We start from the raw sequence: 17,616 nt of genomic DNA on the forward strand, positions 1-17,616 counted from the left end.
TTTGATCTAAAATTCTCATGCATTGCATAATTTTCATGTTTTTCTCTCTCATCATAAAAATTTCAAAAAAATCAAAAAAATATCTTTCCCATTTTCTCTCATCAAATTTGAAAATTTGGATTGACTTTTTCAAAAATTTTTAAAATCAAGTTGTTTCTTATGAGTCAAATCAAATTTTCAATTTAAAAATCTTATCTTTTTCAAATCTTTTTCAAAAATCAAATCTTTTTCATTTTTCTTAGTTATTTTCGAAAACTATAAAAATATTTTTCAAAAATCTTTTTCTTATTTTTATATCAAATTTTCGAAAATAACAATAACAATTAATGTTTTGATTCAAAAATTTCAAGTTTGTTGCTTGCTTGTTAAGAAAGATTCAAACTTTAAGTTCTAGAATCATATCTTGTGATTTCTTGTGAATCAAGTCATTAATTGTGATTTTAAAAATCAAATCTTTTTCAAAACTAATTTCAATCATATCTTTTCAAAAATATCTTCTTATCTTATCTTTTTCAAAAATTTGATTTTCAAAATATCTTTTCTAACTTCCTAACTTCTTATCTTTTCAAAATTTGTTTCAACTAACTAACTAACTTTTTGTTTGTTTCCTAACTTTTTCAAAACTACCTAACTAACTCTCTCTCTAATTTTCGAAAATATCTTCCCTCTTTTTCAAAAATTTCTTTTTAATTAACTAATTATTCTTATTTTTATTTTTTATTTTAAAAATTTTCGAAAAATACTAACATTTTTCAAAAACCATTTTCGAAAATCACTAACTCTTTTTCAAAAATATTTTTCAAAAATTCTCCCTCTCCCTCTCCCATCTTATTCTATTTATTTATTCATCTACTAACATCTCATCTCACATCTCAACCCTCCTCACAGTTGTGTTTCTTCCATTATATCACATTCTTTGACTCCCCCTCTTCTTCTACTCACACAGGGATCCCTATACTGTGGTATAAAGGATCCATATTATTATTATTATTTTTTCTGTGCCCTCTTCTTTGTCTTATGAGCAGGAGCAAGGACAAGAATATTCTTGTTGAAGCAGATCCAAAACCTGAAAGGACTCTGAAGAGAAAATTAAGAGAAGCTAAATTACAACAATCCAGAGATAACCTTTCAGAAATTTTCAAACAGGAAGAGGAGATGACAGCCGAAAATAATAATAATGTAAGGAAGATGCTTGGTGACTTTACTGCACCTAATTCCAATTTACATGGAAGAAGCATCTCCATTCCTGCCATTGGAGCAAACAACTTTGAGCTGAAACCTTAATTAGTTTCTCTGATGCAGCAGAACTGCAAGTTTCATGGACTTCCATCTGAAGATCCTTTTCAGTTCTAAACTGAATTCTTGCAGATATGTGATACTGTTAAGATTAATGGAGTAGATCCTGAAGTCTACAGGCTCATGCTTTTCCCTTTTGTTGTAAGAGACAGAGCTAGATTATGGTTGGATTCTCAACCCAAAGACAGCCTGAACTCTTGGGATAAGCTGGTCACGGCTTTCTTAGCCAAGTACTTTCCTCCTCAAAAGCTGAGCAAGCTTAGAGCTGATGTTCAAACCTTCAGACAGAAAGAAGGTGAATCCCTCTATGAAGCTTGGGAAAGATACAAACAGTTGACCAAAAAGTGTCCTTCTGACATGCTTTCAGAATGGACCATCCTGGATATATTCTATGATGGTTTATCTGAGCTATCAAAGATGTCACTGGACACTTCTGCAGGTGGATCCATTCACCTAAAGAAAATGCCTGCAGAAGCTCAAGAACTCATTGACATGGTTGCTAATAACCAGTTCATGTACACTTCTGAAAGGAATCCTGTGAGTAATGGGACGCCTATGAAGAAGGGAGTTCTTGAAGTTGATACTCTGAATGCCATATTGGCTCAGAATAAAATATTGACTCAGCAAGTCAGTATGATCTCTCAGAGTCTGCATGGAATGCAAGCTGCATCCAACAGTACTCAAGAGGCATCTTCTGAAGAAGAAGCTTATGATCCTGAAAACCCTGCAATAGCAGAGGTAAATTATTTAGGTGAACCTTATGGAAACACCTATAACTCATCATGGAGAAATCATCCAAATTTCTCATGGAAGGATCAAAAGCCTCAACAAGGCTTTAATAATGGTGGAAGAAACAGGTTTAGCAATAATAAACCTTTTCCATCATCCACTCAGCAACAGACAGAGAACTCTGAACAAAACACTTCTAATTTGGCAAACTTAGTCTCTGATCTGTCTAAGGCCACTGTAAGTTTCATGAATGAAACAAGATCTTCCATTAGAAATCTGGAAGCACAAGTGGGCCAGCTGAGTAAAAGGATCACTGAAATCCCTCCCAGTACTCTCCCAAGCAATACAGAAGAGAACCCAAAAGGAGAGTGCAAGGCCATTGACATAAGCACCATGGCCGAACCTGTGAGGAGAGGAGAGGACGTGAATCCCAAGGAGGAAGACCTCCTGGGACGTCCAGTGATCAATAAGGAGCTTCCCTCTGAGGAACCAAAGGACTCTGAGGCTCATCTAGAGACCATAGAGATCCCATTGAACCTCCTTATGCCCTTCATGAGCTCTGATGAGTATTCCTCTTCTGAAGAGAATGAGGATATTACTGAAGAGCAAACTGCCAAGTTTCTTGGTGCAATCATGAAGCTGAATGCCAAACTATTTGGCATTGATACTTGGGAAGTTGAGCCTCCCTTGTTCATCAATGAACAAAGTGATCAGGATCAACTGACATTGCCTCAGAAGAGACAGGATCCTGGAAAGTTCATAATACCCTGTACCATAGGCACCATGCTCTTTAAGGCTCTGTGTGACCTTGGTTCAGGAATAAACCTCATGCCCCTCTCTGTAATAGAGAAACTGGGAATCTATGGGGTGCAAACTGCTAAAATCTCATTAGAGATGGCAGATAATTCCAGAAAACAGGCTTATGGACAAGTAGAGGACGTGTTAGTAAAGGTTGAGAGCCTTTACATCCCTGCTGATTTCATAGTCCTGGATACTGGAAAGGAAGAGGATGAATCCATCATCCTAGGAAGACCTTTCCTAGTCACAGCAAGAGCTGTGATTGATGTTGACAGAGGTGAAATAGTCCTTCAATGGAATGAGGACTCCCTTGTGTTTAAAACTCAAGGATCTCCCTCTGCAACCATGGAGAGGAAGCAGAAAAAGCTTCTCTCAAAGCAGAGTCAACCAGAGCCCCCACAGTCAAACTCTAAGTTTGGTGTTGGGAGGCCACAACCAAATTCTAAGTTTGGTGTTGGAGAGTCTCAACAAAGCTCTGCACATCTGTGAGGCTCCATGAGAGCCCACTGTCAAGCTATTGACATTAAAGAAGCGCTTGTTGGGAGGCAACCCAATTTTTATTTATCTAACTATATTTTTATTAGTTATATGTCTTTGTAGGTTCATGATCATGTGGAGTCACAAAATAAATATAAAAATTGAAAACGGAATCAAAAACAGCAGAAGAAAAATCACACCCTGGAGGAGCATCTGTCTGGCGTTCAGCGCCATAACAGAGCATGGTTCTGGCGCTGAACGCCCAAAATGGGCAGCTTCTGGGCGCTGAACGCCAGAACAGGCATGGTTCTGGCGTTCAACGCCAGAAATGGCACACAAATGGGCATTGAACGCCCAAAATGGCCACCAACCTGGCGCTGAACGCCCAGAGTTGGGTGCAAAGGCATTTTTACATGCCTAATGGGTGCAGGGATGTAAATCCTTGAACACTCAGGATCTGTGGACCCCACAGGATCCACTCAGGGTCTGTGGACCCCACAGGATCCCCACCTACCTCCACTCACTTCTTCTCACCACTCTTCCCCATAAACACTCTTCCCCAAAAACCCTTCACCAATCACCTCAAACTCTCTTCCCCATCACCTCTTCACCACTCACATCCATCCACTCTTCCCCATAAACCTACCTCATAAACTCCACCTACCTTCAAAATTCAAAACCAATGTCCCACCCAAACCCACCCATATGGCCGAACCTTAACCCCCCCTCCCTTCCCTATATAAAGCCCACCATTCTTCATCAAATTCACACAACACACCCCTCTACACCCTTCTTGGCCGAAACACTTCCCACTCTCTCTCTCCTCCATTTCTTCTTCTTCTTCATCTATTCTTTCTTTTATTGCTCGAGGGCGAGCAAAACTCTAAGTTTGGTGTGGTAAAAGCATAAGCTTTTTGTTTTTCCATTACCATTGATGGCACCTAAGACCGGAGAATCCTCTAGAAAGGGAAAAGGGAAGACAAAAGCTTCCACATCCGAGTCATGGGAGATGGAAAGGTTCATCTCCAAAGTCTATCAAGACCACTTCTATGATGTTGTGGCCAAGAAGAAGGTGATCCCTGAGGTCCCTTTCAAACTCAAAAGAAATGAGTATCCAGAGATCCGACATGAAATTCAAAGAAGAGGTTGGGAAGTTCTAACAAATCCCATCCAACAAGTCGGCATCCTAATGGTTCAAGAGTTCTATGCTAATGCATGGATCACCAAGAACCATGATCAAAGTAAGAACCCGGATCCAAAGAACTATGTTACAATGGTTCGGGGGAAATACTTGGATTTTAGTCCGGAAAATGTGAGGTTGGCGTTCAACTTGCCAAACATGGAAGAGAACGCACGCCCCTATACAAGGAGAGTCAACTTTGATCAAAGGTTGGACCAAGTCCTTATGGACATATGTGTAGAAGGAGCTCAATGGAAGATTGACTCCAAAGGCAAGCCGGTTCAACTAAGAAGATTGGACCTCAAGCCTGTGGCTAGAGGATGGTTGGAGTTCATCCAACGCTCAATCATTCCCACTAGCAACCGGTCTGAAGTTACTATAGACCGGGCCATCATGATCCATAGCATCATGATTGGAGAAGAGGTGGAAGTTCATGAGATTATACCTCAAGAACTCTACAAGGTGGCTGACAAGTCCTCCACTATGGCAAGGTTAGCCTTTCCTCACCTCATTTGCCACCTATGCAATTCGGCTGGGATTGACATAGAGGGAGATATCCTCATTAAAGAGGACAAGCCCATCACTAAGAAAAAGATGGAGCAAGCAAGAGAGCCCATTCATGGAGCTCAAGAGGCGTATGAAGCTCATCACTATGAGATCCCGGAGATGCCTCAAATGCACTTTCCTCCACAAAACTATTGGGAGTAAATCAACACCTCCCTAGGAGAATTAAGTTCTAACATGGGACAATTAAGGGTGGAACATCAAGAGCACTCCATCATGCTTCATGAAATAAGAGAAGATCAAAAAGCAATGAGGGAGGAGCAACAAAGACAAGGAAGAGACATAGAAGAGCTCAAGGACATCATTGGTTCCTCAAGAAGGAAACGCCACCATCACTAAGGTGGATTCATTCCTTGTTCTTATCTCTTCTGTTTTTCGTTTTCCATGTTATGTGCTTATCTATGTTTGTGTCTTCATTACATGATCATTAGTAGTTAGTAACTTTGTCTTAAAGATATGAATGTCCTATGAATCCATCACCTCTCTTAAATGAAAAATGTTTTAATTCAAAAGAACAAGAAGTACATGAGTTTCGAATTTATCCTTGAACTTAGTTTAATTATATTGATGTGGTGACAATGCTTCTTGTTTTCTGAATGTATGCTTGAACAGTGCATATGTCTTTTGAAGTTGTTGTTTAAGAATGTTAAATATGTTGGCTCTTGAAAGAATGATGACTAGGAGACATGTTATTTGATAATCTGAAAAATCATAAAAATGATTCTTGAAGTAAGAAAAAGCAGCAAAGAACAAAGCTTGCAGAAAAAAAAAATAGGCGAAAAAAAAAATAATAGAAAGAAAAAGAAAAAGCAAGCAGAAAAAGCCAAAAGCTCTTAAAACCAAGAGGCAAGAGCAAAAAGCCAATAACCCTTAAAACCAAAAGGCAAGGGCAAATAAAAAGGATCCCAAGGCTTTGAGCATCAGTGGATAGGAGGGCCTAAAGGAATAAAATCCTGGCCTAAGCGGCTAAACCAAGCTGTCCCTAACCATGTGCTTGTGGCGTGTAGGTGTCAAGTGAAAACTTGAGATTGAGCGGTTAAAGTCAAGGTCCAAAGCAAAAAAAGAGTGTGCTTAAGAACCCTGGAAACCTCTAATTGGGGACTTTAGCAAAGCTGAGTCACAATCTGAAAAGGTTCACCCAATTATGTGTCTGTGGCATTTATGTATCCGGTGGTAATACTGGAAAACAAAGTGCCTAGGGCCACGGCCAAGACTCATAAAGAAGCTGTGTTCAAGAATCATCATACTGAACTAGGAGAGTCAATAACACTATTCGAAATCTGAAGTTCCTATAGATGCCAATCATTCTGAACCTCAATGGATAAAGTGAGATGCCAAAACTATTCAAGAGGCAAAAAGCTATAAGTCCCGCTCATTTAATTGGAGCTATGTTTCATTGATAGTTTGGAATTTATAGTATATTCTCTTCTTTTTATCCTATTTGATTTTCAGTTGCTTGGGGACAAGCAACAATTTAAGTTTGGTGTTGTGATGAGCGGATAATTTATACGCTTTTTGGCATTGTTTTTAGTATGTTTTTAGTAGGATCTAGTTACTTTTAGGGATGTTTTCATTAGTTTTTATGTTAAATTCACATTTCTGGACTTTACTATGCGTTTGTGTGTTTTTCTGTGATTTCAGGTATTTTCTGGCTGAAATTGAGCGACTTGAGCAGAAATCAGATTTAGAGGTTGAAGAAGGAATGCTGATGCTGTTGGATTCTGACCTCCCTGCACTCAAAGTGGATTTTCTGGAGCTACAGAACTCGAAATGACACGCTTTCAATTGCGTTGGAAAGTAGACATCCAGGGCTTTCTCGCAATGTATAATAGTCCATACTTTGGCCAAGAATAGACGACGTAAACTGGCGTTCAACGCCAGCTTTCTACCCAAATCTGGCGTCCAACGCCAGAAAAGGAGCCAAAACCAGAGTTGAACGCCCAAACTGGCACAAAAGCTGGCGTTCAACTCCAAGAAAGACCTCTACACGTGCAACACTCAAGCTCAGCCCAAACACACACCAAGTGGGCCCCAGAAGTGGATTTATGCATCAATCACTTACTCATGTAAACCCTAGTAGCTAGTTTATTATAAATAGGGCCTTTTACTAGTCTTTTTGACCATCCTGGATCCTGGATTGTATTTTGATCCTGTGATCACGTTTTAGGGGGCTGGCCATCTCGGCCATGCCTGGACCTTTCACTTATGTATTTTTAACGGTAGAGTTTCTACACTCCATAGATTAAGTTGTGGAGCTCTGCTGTTCCTCAAAGATTAATGCAAAGTACTATGATTTTCTATTCAATTCATCTTATTTCGCTTCTAAGATATCCCTTCACACCCAAGAACGTGATGAAGGTGATGATTATGTGTGACGCTCATCACCATTCTCCCCTATGAACACGTGTCTGACAAACACTTCCGTTCTACATGAAATAAGCTAGAATGAATATCTCCTAGATCTCCTAACCAGAATCTTCATGGCGTAAGCTAGAATGATGGCGGCATTCAAGAGAATCTGGAAAGTCTAAACCTTGTCTGTGGTATTCCGAGTAGGATTCAATGATTGAATGACTGTGACGAGCTTCAAACTCGCAATTGTTGGGCGTTAGTGACAGACGCAAAAGGAGGGTGAATCCTATTCCAGCATGATCAAGAACCGACAGATGATTAGCCGTGCTGTGACAGAGAATGTGAGCATATTTTTCACTGAGAGGAGGGGATGTAGCCACTGACAACGGTGATGCCCTTGCATAAAGCCAGCCATGGAAAGGAGTAAGACTGATTGGATGAAGATAGCAGGAAAGCAGAGGTTCAGAGGAACGAAGGCATCTCCATTCGCTTATCTGAAATTCTCACCAATGAATTACATAAGTATTTCTATCCCTATTTTATTAAATTATTATTCGAAAACACCATAACCATTTTATATCTGTCTAACTGAGATTTGCAAGGTGACCATAGCTTGCTTCATACCAACAATCTCTGTGGGATTCGACCCTTACTCACGTAAGGTATTACTTGGACGACCCAGTGCACTTGCTGGTTAGTTGCATCGAAGTTGTGAACCATGGTATTGGCACCATGTTCTTGGCACCATTGCTAGGGAAAGAAAGAGCCATGAATTTTACATAATTAAAGTGTAATCACGATTACGCGTACCAAGTTGCTCACGTTGCCAGGGATTGTTCGAGCCTGGACATCACAATTTCGTGCACCAGCGTGGCATGCTAGACCTAGGGCGTGGCACGCCAGTACAAGTTTCCAGAGGCAAAGAGAAGTGAGAAAGGCAAGGGGCGTGCCACTTGAGTTCGAAGGCGTGGCACGTCAACACAAGAAATCCACTATGGCGTGCCACATGAGCTCGAAGGCATGGCATGCCAAGGTTGAAAGAGGGACGAGTGTGCCACTTGAAGGATTAGGTATGGCACGCGAAGTTGGAAATGAAGAACACGTGACACGCCAGCCACACGCCAGCTGGGAAGTCATGCTTATTGAGTGTTTTCTTTTCCCTCCAAAATATAATTTTCCTTTTTTACTTTTGTAATTCTTTTATTTTACTAGGAGTAGTATAAATACCCCCAAGGAGTACTAAAGAAGGGGGTTAAGCAGTCAGTTTTAGATCCACCTTTACACTTCACTTTTGAGTACCTTTTGAGCTATGAGTAGCTAACTTCCCTCTCATTGAGAGAGGGAGCTCTGTTGTACTTAATGGATGAATGATAGTGAAATCCTTCTTCTCTTCATCTTCTCTTTGATTTGCTAGAAGGAATTTCGTTCGTAATGCTTAGTGTTCAATTATCTTGGGAAAGAGATTGAATGCAATTGGGTTTCATAGGAACCTTGGGAAAGGAAACATGAAACCATGCTTGAAATCCCTTCTCACACTAGAGTAGAATCTGGGTTTTGGTGTTTGGATATGTGACATGTAATCCTCCCTCTACTTGGACTTATGATGGTCTGTGGTATAATCAGGGACCAAGCATATCTCTCTTCATGAGCAATTAGACCAAGGAATTGGCTATTGATCAAGATCTGAGAGATTGAGTCACCAAGGGATTGGGGCTCAATCAATCATGATTGCCAAGAGGTCAATGAGTTGCATGATTGAAGAGGATATAAGCTAGACTTGATTCAAAGAGACAACATCTCCCAATCTTATCTATCCATTTCTTATCTATCCATTTCTTTATAGCTTAATTTTACATTCAGCAATTTCCCATTCCCATTTACATTCAAGTCATTTATGATTTTGCACTTTACTTTCTGCCATTTATATTTCTGCACTTTATTGCTTTTCTTTATATTCTAGTCATTTACATTTATGTCATTTACAATTCTGCACTCTACAACCTATTGATCCGCTTGACTAATTCATCAATTGATTAAAACTGCTCGAATTTGCCAATCTCTGTGGATACGATCCCACTCCACTGTGGGTTATTACTTGACGATAATTTTGGTGCGCTTGCCAAAAGGACTAATTCACCAATTTTGAATGGGGTGTGAATTCGACGCATCAAGTTTTATGGTGCCATTGCCGGGGATTGGCTTAAATTTGACAGTGATTAAATCAATTGGAGAGCTAGATTAAGCAATTTAAATTCTTTATTATTTTATTTTTTTTAGCATTTTTTTTATTTTTCTTTGAGTTTTATCTCTTTCTTCTTTGATTATTTTATCACTCGTATTTTCACTCTTCTAACTGTATGATTAATTACACCATTCACACTAACACTCACTCTAACATGAGTAACTTCCTTACTTAATTTTTTTTCTTTCTTCTCTTGTTTTGCCTTGCTGGTTGTATGACAGGTAGAAGAAGCGGGGCTTCTTCTTCCTTTGATTCTGAACCTGAGAGGACCTTCCTTATATTAAGGAGGGAAGCAAGAGGGAAAAGAGTTGTTGGTGCTGAGGAAGAGGAAGAGTATTTTGAAACAAACATGGAGGAGAACATGGAGAACCATCATGAAGAAGAAGCTCACAACCATGCCAGAGAAGGTCCAGTAAATCATGATGGGCAAGAGAGGAGAGTCTTAGGCTCCTACATCAACTCAAATCCAGGAAATTGTGGCAGTAACATCTTAAAGCCAACAATTCATGCCAACAATTTTGAGCTGAAACCTCAGCTCATCACACTCGTTCAGAACAATTGCTCATATGGAGTAAGTGCCCAAGAAGACCCTAATCAACATCTCAGCACATTCTTGAGGATATGTGATACTGTAAAGTCCAACGGGGTACACTCTGACATCTACAAACTACTCTTGTTCCCTTTCTCACTCAGAGATAAGGCAACAAAGTGGTTGGAATCATTCCCCAAGGATAGCCTAACTACATGGGAGGAGGTCATGAACAGATTCCTTGCAAGATTTTACCCTCCACAAAGAATCATTAGGCTGAGAGCTGAGGTACAAACTTTCAGACAACAAGATGGAGAAACACTCTATGAGGCCTGGGAGAGATTCAAAGATCTGACAAGAAGATGTCCACCAGAAAGGTTCAATGAATGGGTACAACTACACATCTTTTATGAGGGACTATCCTATAAAGCAAAGAAGGCTGTGGATCATTCTTCAGGAGGCTCACTCAACAAGAAAAAAACCATTGAAGAGGCCATAGATGTCATTGAAACTGTAGCTAAAAATGAGTATTTCTATACATCAGAAAGGACTCAGAAAAAGGGAGTGCTAGAGCTCAACACTGTAGACGCTTTGTTAGCTCAGAACAAAGCACTTGCAGCTCAAATAACAGCTCTAACAAAAAGGATGGAGGCTAACCAAGCCTCAGTTATTCAGGACCAAACTCCCCAACAAGAAGGGAATACACCAAGATCTGAAGGTAACTGGGAACAAGCAAATTATGTGAACAATTCATCCAGACCACCATATAACCCACACTCTAAGACATACAACCCAGGTTGGAGAATCACCCAAACTTTGGGTGGGAAAATCAACAAAACCACAACTAGGACCACAACAAGCCTTATTCATCAAATCAGCATTTCAACCACAACCCTAACCATCAAACAGGGAGCCATAGACCCTACCATAACTCACAAAATACATCATACCATAGTAACCAGCCCACACACAATAACCTCAACCAAGATGCACCATCCTCAACTATGCAACCATGTGAAATCAAGAGCAACTTTGAGAAGATGGAAGCTGCAATAGCACAACTATCCTCACAAATTACAGGAGCAGTCTCCACCCTCATGGACAGACAAGCACAAACTGATAGAAGGATAGATGCTAATCAAGAGGAATATAGGTCAAATCTGAAAAATCAAGGCACAGCAATCTCAAAGTTGGAAGCACAAGTGGGGATTTTATCCAAGCAAATCCCACTTCCCACACACACATTTCCTAGTGATACTATGGCCAACCCAAGAGGGGAATGCAAAGCCATTACTCTAAGAAGTGGGAAGGTTGTAGAAGAAGGAACCCCAAGCAAAGACAAGTATGAAGAAGTTGCAGCAAAGCATGGTAACAAAGATGAAGAAGAAATCCCTGCTCCACCTCCACCAAAATCAGTCTTGAAGCCTTATGTGCCAAAGGCACCATACCCACAAAGACTGGGAAAAGATGGGAAGGATGGCCAGTTTTCTAAGTTCCTAGAGATCTTCAAGAGGCTCCAAATCAACATACCATTTGCTAAGGCATTAGAACAAATGCCACTCTATGCTAAATTTTTGAAGGAGATTATAACCAAAAAGAGGAACTGAGAAGCAAAAGAAACCATAATTTTTACTGAAGAATGCAGCGCCATCATACAGAAGAAGCTGCCTCAAAAGCTGAAGGACCCAGGGAGTTTCCAAATTCCCTGCATCATAAGAGACATCACCATTGAGAAGGCTTTGTGTGATTTGGGAGTGATGAGACGCAAAAGCTGGTGAATTAAAAATTATTAAAATGGTTACGTTGCAAGTATAGTTCTTAACTCACCGAAAATCTGCCTATCAATTTAGAAATATGTCACAGAGAATTAAATTAAAAATTACTGGGAGTTTTAAGTCCCAGGTCGTCTCCCAACGAGTTGCAGGAAAGTGTGCTATCTTATTAATCAGATGTTCCAAGAAGTTGAGCTAAGTAAATTGGAATGTAAATTGAGGAAAGTTAAATAATATGAATAAAAGCCTTGACTGGGAGTTGATTGGTTAGAATTTCTATTATTGGTGGAGTGATTGTAAGATTAATTTATAATTAATGGTTGTTCTGTTTGGTTATCCTTTACTAAGTAAGGGAAAGTCAAACAAGCTAGAATGCCAGATCTGTTCACAAGTTGCAACCAACTTAGTTCAAAGGGATTGGCGTTGGTGACAGGATAGCAATCCAACATTTAACCCAATTACAAATTTTTTTTTCAATCCTTCCAACTCAAGAATTCCTTTTAATCAACTCCCCATCAAGTGAGGAAACTACTCACGCATTGTACATAAAGAATCTATAACACATGAAAGGGAATTAAAAGAAGACATGATTATTGGAGTTGAAATTGAATTAAAAAGAAATAATCCTTGAATTAATTAATCATAAAAGTATTCAAATAACAAAATTGAACAAAACAAGGAACATGGAAGAATGAAACCAAGTTAAGAAAACAAACTAGAATGATGAAGTCTTGATGAGGAAAAATAACTCTTCTCAATGTTCCAATGCTAAGACCAATTAAAATTCTAAAACCTAGAGAGAAAAACCTAAGAGAGTAAAAACTAGATCTCAAACTGTCTCTCAATGAATGTGTTATTTGTTTCTGCATGTTCTCTGACTCTAGTCTGCTGTTCCGGGTCGAAAACTGGGTCGAAATAGGGTCCAAAATCACCCTCAACGAATTCTGCAGATTATGCAGATCGCACATGTCACGCGATCGCGTCATCCATGCGGACGCGTCATTTGCGCTTTTCCTCGCCACGCGTTCACGTCGTCCACGCTACCGCGTCGCCAGAGCTTTTCCAATCCGCGCGGCCGCGTCGCTGCGATTTGCTCTCCTTCGCGCGGTCGCGTGAGCCATGCGACCGCGTCACTTCTCGCTGGTTATCTCCTCAAATTCTTGTGTTCCTTCCATTTTTGCTAGCTTCCTTTCCAATCTCTAACTCATTTATACCCTGTAAAGTCTGAAACACTCAACACACAGATCACAGCGTCGAATGGAATAAAGGAGAATTAAAAGTAAATAATTAAAGTCTTTTGGAAGCAGTTTTCAAACATGTAATAAATTCAGGAAGGAAATCTAAATGCATGCTAATTTAATGAATAAGTGGGTAAGGATCATGATAAAACCACACAATTAAACACAATATAAACCATAAAATAATGGTTTATCAACCTCCCCACACTTAAACATTAGCATGTCCTCATGCTTAATTGAAGGAGATAAGGAAATAAGTATGAACATGTAGAAACTCATGAAATGCAATGCAAACCCATATATATATAAATAAATGCAACTATATGATTCTTATCCACTTGATCAAGAGTAAATAAGCTCTTCAAAACAATTACAATTCAAATTCCACTAATTTTATCATTACACAATAAAATGGATAAAAGTGCAAGAAGATAGCTCATGAAAGCAGGGAACTTGAAAATTCAAGTATTGAACCCTCACTGATAATGTATGTATGCTCTAATTTCTAGTGTATAGGGTGGTCACTCTATCCTTCTCTAATCATGCTTTCTAACTTTTGTTCTTCTCCTAACCAATCAACAATAGTTAATATACCAATGCAAACATCATGAGGTCTTTCCAAGGTTATAATGGGGCTAAGGTATAGGTGGGGGTGTATATTTGGTCAAGTGAGCTAATAAATTGAATCTTTAATTAACCCAAGCTCTAACATAACTTGTATACACTTAATGTCGTCTTTAAAGTTCATACCTAGCTACCCAGAATTCCCTTTTTCAATCCATACTCATGTATCAACTTATATTTTGGTTCTTCACTGATCTTTGAATTCTGAATTTAACATTGCGGTAATTTTGTCCCCTTATTTATTGATTTTTTATTTTTTATTTTGAATAAATAAAGCTTATCAATGCACATAGATTTTTCATTCTTATATTTTCACATGAGTAGGTATCCAAATTCCCCTTAAATTTTTATGACACATTCCCTTAACAACTTTTGTTCCCACAATTTCCCATACTTAACTAGCACACACAATTCTATCTTAAGCTAACCAAAGATTCAAATTGGGATATACAATTATTTTTCGGCTTAAGGTTAGTAATGTGGTAAAATATCGAACAAATGGGAATTAAAGGCTCAAAGTGGTTAACAAAGGTAATTGAAAAGGGTAGGCTTAATTTGGATGAGTGAGTTTAAACAATTAATGGCCTCAATCATGTGCAAGCATGCAAATACAATAACTATTGGACATATAAGATAAAACAAAATATAGATTACAATCATAGAGAAGTAAACACACAAGAATGAAATAATTATGGTTAAATAATGTAACCATTCATAAAGGCTCAAATCTTTCACAGGTTGTGTGTTCTTTAACTCAAATATCATGTTCCAAATACAACTCAAGCAAATTTATCATAAAAATTTTGGAAAATTAGTGAAATTTTGTTCCAAAGATAGATTTTTAAAAGACACTTATTGTCTTTTCAATCAAGTAGAACATGCATGCAACTATCCTAACCTATGCAATTTATTCTATTCTATAAAGGAAAGAAAATCTAACTAAAATATCCTAATTATTGGTGCCAGAGAAGAGAAATTACCTCCGGAAGTCAGGTACTGACCGACCTCCCCACACTTAAGGCTTTGCACCGTCCTCGGTGCCATCTGTCAGGAACAGGGGTGGGCTGGTAGCAGTATCTCCACAGTCGGGGCCGTCATGGCTCCCTGTGCTGGTAAAGAAAGTGGAGTCCGGGGTGTCTGAGTCTCTGAAGTGTCCCTTGAGTAGCTCCTTGAGGTGTTTGAATCGGCGCTCGTTACGGCGCTCTCGCATCTTTGCTTTCTGTTCTTGCCGATCCAACCGTTCGATTATCTGCTGGAGCAATTTCTCAGTTGTAGATGCTTGTGGTGTTGAAGAAGGATTATCTTCAACTGGAGCAGTAGGAAGGCCTGTAGTGGCTGCTGAGAGTCTGAGGTATTTCCCGTTAGGGACATACTGATCATCCCGTGGAAGCATGGCTTTGGTGTCCCCAACTCTGTAGGAGACTCCGGCTGCTGAGACCAAGGCGGGGAAAGGTAAGTTGCCCGCAATTTGTACATGTTCCATAGCATTCCGGATATGTCTTGAGAGATACAGAGGTTGGTCTGTAAGGATGCACCATAGTAGAACAGCCATGTCCGCAGTGAAGGAGGACTCATGAGTGCTCGGAAAGACGTAATGGGACATGATCTGCGCCCATACGCGAGCCTCCAAGGTAAGTGCTGAAGCCAAGATTCCCTTAGGGCAGGTACGGTGGTATCCGTAGATCCAACGGCTGCCAGGTAAGGCGATGACTCCGAGAACGGAGTCCCAGTTGAATTGGTATATCTGGCGCTGAAGGGTGGCTTCTTGAAAAGCGTTCATTCCTGCTGGAATAGGGGGAAGACTCAGAGCTTGCTGAATGGCCTCTTCTGTGATGGGAACTTGCTTCTGCCGGACATAAACAAACTGCAGGGTCGGCATGTAGAAGTTGGAGTAGAACTCAACTACCCAAGAAAGATTGACCTGCCTTGGCTGTCTCCGTAGGAAACCCCATTGTCTTCGCTCAATTTGCGGATCAACAAAGGTGGCAATATTGGACGGGAGGATAAGAAGGTATTCATTGTTATAGTTCCTTTCTGCCAAGATAGGGAACATCTTCTCACAGTAGCGATTGGAAAATCGCGTAGCGTCCTTTGCTGGAAAGGCTTTATCCTTTTCGTCAACCTTTATTATCCTCTTAACTCGTTTTGTTGAGGGCTTGACTGCGGTGGAAGAAGGCTCTGCCACTAATGCTCTTTTAGTTCCTCTTCTTGCTGGTGGTTTGGAAGTTGCTTTCTCCTTTCCTTTCTTGGTGGCCATCCTGAAAGAAGGGAAGAGAAAGAAAATTAAATTGAAAGAGAAATACAGCAAGGAAGGAAACGGAAAAGAAGGTGAATGATGCACAGTAAAATGTAGATGACATTAACACATGCTCTCGAGTACATATGGAAAGCCATCAATGGAAAATAGCTAGTGCAGATAAAAACAAGTAAATGCAAGGTGTTTATTGGCATGCTGGCAAAGGGCATGAGTAGCATAGACCAAGCATTACTTCGTAACAAACCATCACGTTTGTATTGACAATTGAATTCAATTAATAAAATAATAAGGAAAAGTTGTGAAAAGCAAGCATTGAATAGTATAGCAACATAGAGAAGTGCATAATGCCACATGAGCTTTTTCACAAACACATAGCATGCATGGTGAATAGGGTATAGAAAATATGAAGATGAACATGCAAGCAATCCCTTAAATAGGAGAAGAATAATTGTCAAACAATTTGCAATAATCCACAAGCATATAATGAGGGATGATAACTCAAAAAGTTTCTAACACCATGTAAAGAAAAGAAAAGAAGAAGAAGAAAAATAAAAATTTGAAAAGAAAAAGAAAATAATAATATATATACATAATATAAGAAGAATTATAGGAAAAAGAGAAGAAGGAAGAAGAAGGTAAAACCTTGTTAATGGTGGTGAGAGGGATAGAAAGTGAAAGGTGAGATAGAAAGGGGAAAGGGGAAGGAAGAAATAAGGAGGGAAAAGAAAAATTAGGATTTGAAAGAGAGAAAGATAAGATAATTGGCAATTTAGGTTGAGCTGTGCGGCGCATGCGACGCGGCCGCGTGGGGCACGCGTTCGCGTAGGCGCGCGTCAGGTAGGGGGACGCGATCGCGTCGGTCACACGGTCGCGTGACCCATGTTACGCTGCTGGCGCGAGTGCAGCCTCGCTCCAGCACAACTCTCTGTTCATTTTAATTTAATTGCCAAATTGGGGTGACGCGATCGCGTGGGTCACGCGATCGCATGAGTGTGCGTTATAAAATGGGTGACGCGGCTACGTCGGCGATGCGGTCGCGTGACAAGGATTGTGCCTCCAGCATCACGCTCGCACAAAATGTGGATGTGCACCCTTTTACGTCAAAAACTCAGGGCACGCGGCCGCGTGGGGCACGCGGTCGCATGGGAGGCCATGATTCCCATGCGACACGAACACGTCAGGGACGCGGTCGCGTGGGCCGATTTGTGCCATTGGCACGCCTCCAGCCACGCTCCAGCCGGACTCTCTGTTTGTTTATTTGTTTTCTCCACCCCCTTTGCGACGTGGACGCGTCGCTGATGCGATCGCGTCGCGTGGCGAAATTTTTTTTTTTTTTTAAAAGAAATATAAAGACATGTAAATGAAAGAGCATGAAAGCACTAATAAAGAGAAGAGTTATTAAAGAAGAAAAACTAAAAGTGAAGAAAAGAACGATCATACCGTGGTGGGTTGTCTCCCACCAAGCACTTTGCTTTAATGTCTGTAAGTTGGACGCTTCACTAGCTCAATCTGCTGCGATGTGGGGATCTTCCAAACGGAAGATTTCCAGTTCTTTATT

The 17,616-nt window shown here is 40.1% G+C and overlaps 1 non-coding gene across 1 annotated transcript; it reads right to left on the bottom strand.

The window, feature by feature from the left end:
- Positions 1 to 1,551: 1,551 nt before the first annotated feature.
- Positions 1,552 to 1,659, bottom strand: LOC112724598 (small nucleolar RNA R71). Its single transcript, XR_003163753.1, has one exon. It is a non-coding gene; the product is annotated as a small nucleolar RNA R71 (small nucleolar RNA).
- Between the last annotated feature and the right edge of the window lie 15,957 nt (positions 1,660 to 17,616).

Source organism: Arachis hypogaea, chromosome 11 (genome assembly GCF_003086295.3).
Source record: "Arachis hypogaea cultivar Tifrunner chromosome 11, arahy.Tifrunner.gnm2.J5K5, whole genome shotgun sequence".
Taxonomy (NCBI): domain Eukaryota; kingdom Viridiplantae; phylum Streptophyta; class Magnoliopsida; order Fabales; family Fabaceae; genus Arachis; species Arachis hypogaea.